The following is a 7128-nucleotide window of genomic DNA, read 5'->3' as shown; positions in this document are numbered from 1 at the left end:
TCGACATCCTTCCCCGTCGACCAGAACATGTTCTTGCTTCATTCCCATCTCGTACTTACATAAAGACAACCCCTTACGAATATTTGTTCTTAGGGAAATTCCAGTGACCCTAACACCAATTGATAGTTCATACTCCTAAGCAGCCTTTCGTATCGAGATGAACCTTTCTGTGATCCTATTCCTGCTCCTAAAATATTATCGATTCCTATTTGTATCTAAAATGTGTACTCCACATTCGCTGGTGCAGTGGTAACGTTCCCGCTTGCCAACTGGAGGACGGGAGTTCGCGCCTCGCTCAGGTTACGAAAAGTTTCGCTGACGAAGTGGGTGGTTACTGTCCCCCTTGAGCAAGGGGACGGGTGTGTGCGTGTGTGAAGGTCACAGCCTTGCCCTTAGATCGGACTATATGAGCTCTCAGCTCCCTTCCGGGAGGGTAAAAAGCTGACGATCACGACCATCAAGTGATCCTGATCGACCCGGTGAATTACACACACACACACACAATTAAATGCATACCAGGATAGAGCTGGACTTAAACCCTTTTTAATAAAAGTAAGATACTGACCTGAACTAAATTTACGGGTATTTAGCATGTCATTCATCCCACCCCCTTCTCTCTCTCTCTCTCTCTCTCTCTCTCTCTCTCTCTCTCTCTCTCTCTCTCTCTCTCTCTCTCTCTCTCTCTCTCTCTCTCTCGATTGATTGCAAAGTTCCATATTTCATCAGCAGCATCCCGTTCCTTTCATCCCTTAAACCATCTGGCATCATGAGTAACATTAGGTAATTAGACAGACAAGTGAAGAGAGAGAGAGAGAGAGAGAGAGAGAGAGGGGCCCTCCTAATGAACTTTGTCATAAAGCACACCCTGTTCCTCTTCTTCTCCCATTTTCTTTGACCCATCTGCCACCTGGTTCCAAGATTAATCCCTTTACTACGTGATTTGCCTAAACTGAAGCAAGTGCTGCCAGGCACAATAAACCTTGCCCGACAGCAGTTATTTTATTGCTATTTAACACTGACTCGTTTCTGCCATTTAGCGTCAATACTCAATTAAAGTTTAAGGTAATGGAAAAATGTTTTCAAGTTACGCCCTCTGAATATCCGTGATCTTGCAATTGACCTTTCAAGGTCACTCAAGGTCAAAGGTAATGCTGCCAAATGAAAGACTATATGAGACTTCCAATATCTTGGTAAGAGTAGATATCCCTATCTTCAACGAGTTTCGAGTTATAGCCCCCTGAATACTCGTGACCATGAGTTTGACCTTTCAAGGTCACCTACGGTCAAAGGTCACGGTACCAATTAAAAACTCATATGGAATTTCCTGTATGTTGATAATAGTAAATATCTCTCCATCTTCAACCACTGTCGCGTTATAGCCCCCTAAATATCCGTGACCTTGAGTTTGACCTTGCAAGGTCATTCAAGGTTAAAGGTCTTGGTGCCAAATGAAAGGCCATATTGCTAGTTCCTGTACGTTCCTTCTACTGTAGTAAATTTCTCTATCTCCAACCATTTTCATGTTATAGCTCACTGAAAATCCGTGACCTTGATTTTGACCTTTAAGGGTCACTCGAATACCCTTAAAATTTAATCGCTTTCTTCGGAGACCAGTGCCCATATGAAAGTTTCATATAATTTCATTCAGCCGTTTTTCCGTAATGCTGCTGACAAACAAACAAACAAACAAACGACCAAAAACATTACCTCGTCCGACTCCACCCGGACTAAGTAAAAATATTGTCTGGAGGCAGCACGAACAACCAACTGTTCATTCACTTCATTGGTCGAAGATTCTCTTTCCTTTAAAGCCTATCTCTCGTTGCTCAACACTCTCATGTCTGCGTCTCCTCTAGTATTTTATTACAGTTAATGCTGAAATGTTTCAGGTAAGGGGGAATGTAGGAACCTGATTGTTTATAGTGTCACTGTTAACAATAACATTGTCAAGAAAATAATCTAGTATTCCATTCCAGCTAGCGAAAAAACTATTTTATTCAGCTGAGTGTGAGTCATGGGCGACTGAATATTCCAGTATTTCAACACTGCCAGTAAGAAGTAAAACAATAAGTCAAGGAAAAAAGAAAACAGATCACATTTCAAAATTCAACAAGACATTTCAATTCCAAAACATTTTTAACACCAAACAAACTCGGTGTAAGAAAGTTTGCTCACGTTGTAATATGCAAATGAAGATTTAAATACTTTCTGACCTGCACCTTTTTCCGGTCTCTTATTATAGTCTTGGCTGTTATGACACTTTTATTGGCAACTCACTATTCCCATGGCTTCTTCCTGCGTTGATATTGGAAAATTATTACATGATTTTAAGGATGTGAAATTGTACAGCTTGTGTTTCTGTGAGAAAGGAGTGTGGGGAACTTGAGGGTTGTGCGTGTCGGAGGATTGTTCATGAGCGTGTGTGTGTGTGTGTGTGTGTGTGTTGTTACGGAACAGAGAAAGATAACGTACACTTTAAGTGAGAATACTAAAAATCACTACTGTCCCGTAAAGTTCCAGGTTCAAAACAAAGAGTTAGGTAAAATTACAAGTTAAAGTTTAATGCACAAACTAACAACAAAACATTCAGGACTCATAAGGATAATGTAATGGCAAATAACAGGTTAAATATATGGTTAACTGCAATAGCCTCTATTAACACGAAATTAGCAAGAGTAAATTTATCTAAGTCAGCCCTGATAAAATGAGATACCAGATAATACTCAGTGAATGCCAGATAAATTATTACAGATACAAACTATTATCAAAAATGACTGACATAAAACCCAACATTAATCCAAAAGACCTCACTAGGCCTAAGAACTAACCCTATGCTACACAGCACAAGAAAAAATGCAGCAACACTTATCCTCAAATTACACACAGCTGCTAGATGTTTGGAGATTTCTTGAGCACTCACAATAATAATATCTGTACAGGGGAGGACAGAGATGGGAACAAAATGAGGAGCAGATCTAAGTGGCAATGATGCAGAGACTGAGCTCATTATATAGGGGCCAGCAGAGCTTGATACAACTTGTAAGAAGGACGCGCAAATGAAGCCATGGGGACATAGAGTTGACAATCCCGCTCTGGACAACAGAAATGACGACTTACTCTACTATAACGGTAGAAGGGGGGGACTGAGGCAGAACACGCTCGTGATCAAACATGCAGCATACTGTGCGTTAAAATTACACAAAGGATGATGAAATCATAGGCTATGTAACACCTCCCCACAAAGAAAAAAGAAATTTACAAAGGAAATTTCTTATTACTCTAAAACAATCTGTATATGGCATTACAGAACATGCAAAAGTCTTTCCTAATGTTACAAAACATGAGATCTCCCTAGCACGTTCAGTCATAGGTACTTGCCAGTATCCCTTTAACAAATCAAACTAACTTATGTACCTAGCCTTTCTGATCTTGTCTATGCAATCTTCCATACGAGGGACAGGGTAAGTGTCTGTTTTAGTTATCTGATTAACACGTCTGTAGTCGATGCAAAGCCTCTGTGACTCACCTGGCTTAGGGACCAGAGTGACAGGAGAACTCCACTCTCTCTGACAGGGCTCAATCATCTTGTGGTCCAACAGGCAGCCAAGCTCCTTCTGGATGAGAGGAACTTTCACCGGGTTCACACGGTAAGGAGGCAGTTTAATTGGCTTTGCGTCTCCAACATCGACATCATGCATCAACACAGTGGTTCTTCCTGGAGTAGCACGGAACACTTGCGGGTACTCCTGCAGTAATGCCGAAAACTCCTGCCTTTCCTTGGGAGGTAGATGAGAAAGCTTAGTCTGGAGATCACTTATGATATCAGAATTCTTCCCCAAACTATCACTCAGGCTCATACTGCATGGGAGAGCTTCACTTGCAGACTTGGGTGGAACAGCTACAGTGCAGACTGGATTATTTTCGTCCCGCCTGTGATATAACTTTAGCATATTGATGTGACATAGTTGCTTGCTGTTTCTACGATCCGGCATGGCGATGACATAGTTGACATCACTGAGTTTCTTCTCCAGGAAATAAGGGCCACTAAACTTGGCTTGAAGAGGTTGCCCATGAACTGGTAGCAGAATCAAAACCTGATCTCCTGGCTGAAAGTGGCGTAACCTGGATTTCTTATCATACCAAGTCTTCATCTTCTCCTGAGCAGCTCCTAAATTCTCTCTTGTTAGCTGTAAAGCAGTGGACAGCCGTTCTTTGAACTTCATCACATACTCCAGCAGGTTGACGTCATCTTCCTCCGACAGCCAGCATTTCTTGAGTAACTTAAGGGGTCCTCTTACTTCATGGCCAAACAGTAGTTCAAAAGGTGAGAAGCCCAGTGATTCATTTGGAGATTCTCTTGCGGCAAATACAACAAATGGAAGACCTTTGTCCCAGTCTTTCTGATGTTCCAAACAGTATTTCTTGAGCATCGATTTGAGTGTTTGATGATCTCTCTCCAACGCTCCTTGGGTCTGGGGATGGTAAGCTGAAGACGTGATCTGGGTGATGCCCAACTCTTTCAGAGACTGCTTGAAAACGTTTGACATGAAATTACTTCCCCGGTCTGACTGTGCCTCCTTTGGCAGGCCAAACTTTGTGAAGAACCCTAGCATTTCCTTAACCACGTTCTTTGCTGAGATGTTTCTAAGTGGAATGGCTTCAGGATAACGAGTAGCCATATCAATCATGGTCAAAACATAAGAAAATCCTGAAGAAGTCTTAGGAAGAGGGCCCACAATATCCACCAACACACGGGTGAAAGGCGCCTCAAAAGGAGGAATGGGAACTAGAGGTGCAACCTTTTCGGTCTGATTACACTTCCCCACAACTTGACAGGTGTGACAAGACTTACAATACCAGGAAACATCCCTGAAGATACCTGGCCAGTAGAAGTGTTTCAAAATGCGTGCCACAGTCTTCCTCACTCCAAGGTGTCCTGCCAAACTGGAATCATGAGCCACTCGAATGATATCCTGCCTACAAACACGAGGGGTGACAACTTGATGTACAACCTCCCATTCACAGTCGGCTGATGCTGTTGGGGGTCTCCACTTCCTCATAAGTACTCCTGACTTTACATAATAACAAGTAGAAGCACCGGCTGACTCTTCTTCACTGTAAGCAGAGTTAGCTAGACCTTTCAACTCAGGGTCAGCAACCTGCAACTCAACCAACTCTTGACGAGACAAATTATCAACACTACGGGGTACTGCCTCATCTGGTGAGTGGTCTAAATTAGCAAGAAAAGTGTCAGCTAGGATAACATCATCATCATCATTATCCTCTAAATCACCAGTAACTTTAGACTTAGCCCTAGTGACAGCACATGCTGGGAACACATCAGGGACATCACAATCCTGGGCCGCAGCCACTGGCTCACTAGACAACTGAGGAGCTGGACACACTTGACTTCCACCAATATCATTTCCAAGTAAGAAAGTTACACCTGACATTGGGAGTGTCTCAACCAACCCAACCATAACGGAACCATTAACAAAACAAAACTCTAAATTCACTCTGCACAGAGGGACAGAGAAGTAATTATTCCCTACACCTTGTAAGATTACAGTTTCATCAGAGGAATTAACATTAGAGCCTAGAACACTGGTCAGCATAAGGGATTGGCAAGCACCTGTATCACGATATATTTTAACTGATTTCCTGTCATTACTGTCCAGAGGACTGACAAAACCATCAGACAGGAAATTAGCACATGAACTCTTGAGAGTGTCACCCACGTTACTGCTCAAAAGAGGAGCTCCATCATGAGAATTTAAGTTACCCCTCAAAACAGGTTCAGTTAACTCAGTTAAAGAATTCTGGGAACTCTCAAGAGTGGACACTAGACCAATTGACTGAATATTTAAAGACTCCTTTTTGTTCACATCACGCTGTCTCCTGAAACATCTCTCCGTAGTATGACCAAGCTTACTACAATAAGTACATTTACTTTTCTGAAATCTAGAGGTGAAGCTGGTATTCACTTCCTGAGAAACATCATCTTTATTCCCTTTCCTGTTACCTGTACTCTGAGTAGAGGCAACGTACTTACTCTCAGCTTTCCTTTTTTCTCTAGAATATCTCTTGTGAGTGAGAACATATTCATCAGCTAAAACTGCAGCATCAGACAAATTATCTATTCTTCTCTCATCAAGATATAGGCTTACGTCTTTATTAACACATCTTTTGAAGTCCTCCAGCAAAATCATCTGCTTAAATTTGTCAAAATCAGAATCCACATTCTTAGAATTTAACCACTGCTCTAACAGATCTTCTTTGATTTTTGCATACTCAACATGGGATTGCTTATCTTGCTTGTAAGTTGTCCTAAATTTTACTCTATAGGCTTCAGGAACAAGCTCATAGGCCTTAAGAATCAAGCTCTTAACTACATCATAATTATCAGGTTGATCCTGAGGCAAAGATGCATAAGTTACTTGAGCTTTACCGGTGAGAACAGTTTGAAGGAGTACTGGCCAATACTTTTTAGGCCAATTAAAACCTGTAGCTACCCTCTCAAACAACTGAAAATACTTTGTTAAATCAGATTCATTAAAAGGAGGGACAAGTTTAACATTTTTAGCCACATCAAAATCATCAGAGCTAGATGATCCAGTTCCACCTTGTTTCATGCGATACTCATGGTCTGCCTGAATCCTAGCAATTTCAACTTGTGCCTCAGCCTCTTTAGAACGGGCCTCCGCCTCCTTAGCCTTAGCCTCCTGCAGGGCTAGCTGTAACTTAGCTAATTCAATCTGCGTTTGCTCATTTGGAGGAGTTACATTAAACAAGCTTTCATTAATCATGTCAACAATTTGATCTTTAGAATGATGAGAGCGAACAACAAATCCCAATTGTTGAACAACAATCTTAAGTTCATTCTTTGTTCTGTTTTCTACATCACACACTGTTTGCACATTTGACAAAAAATCTTTGGCTTCATCAAGTGTAGTAATAGTAGACATCATGAATAAGTAACAGTCACAAAATATCAAGCAATATCCTTATGATAATATCCTGAATATCCTGATATGAGGTCGCCAAATTTATGTTACGGAACAGAGAAAGATAACGTACACTTTAAGTGAGAATACTAAAAATCACTACTGTCCCGTGAAGTTCCAGGTT

The sequence above is a fragment of the Coenobita brevimanus genome, chromosome 104 (genome assembly GCF_032717465.1).
Source record: "Coenobita brevimanus isolate Jiangsu-jjx chromosome 104, ASM3271746v2, whole genome shotgun sequence".
NCBI lineage: Eukaryota > Metazoa > Arthropoda > Malacostraca > Decapoda > Coenobitidae > Coenobita > Coenobita brevimanus.
This window is presented reverse-complemented; position numbering follows the sequence as displayed.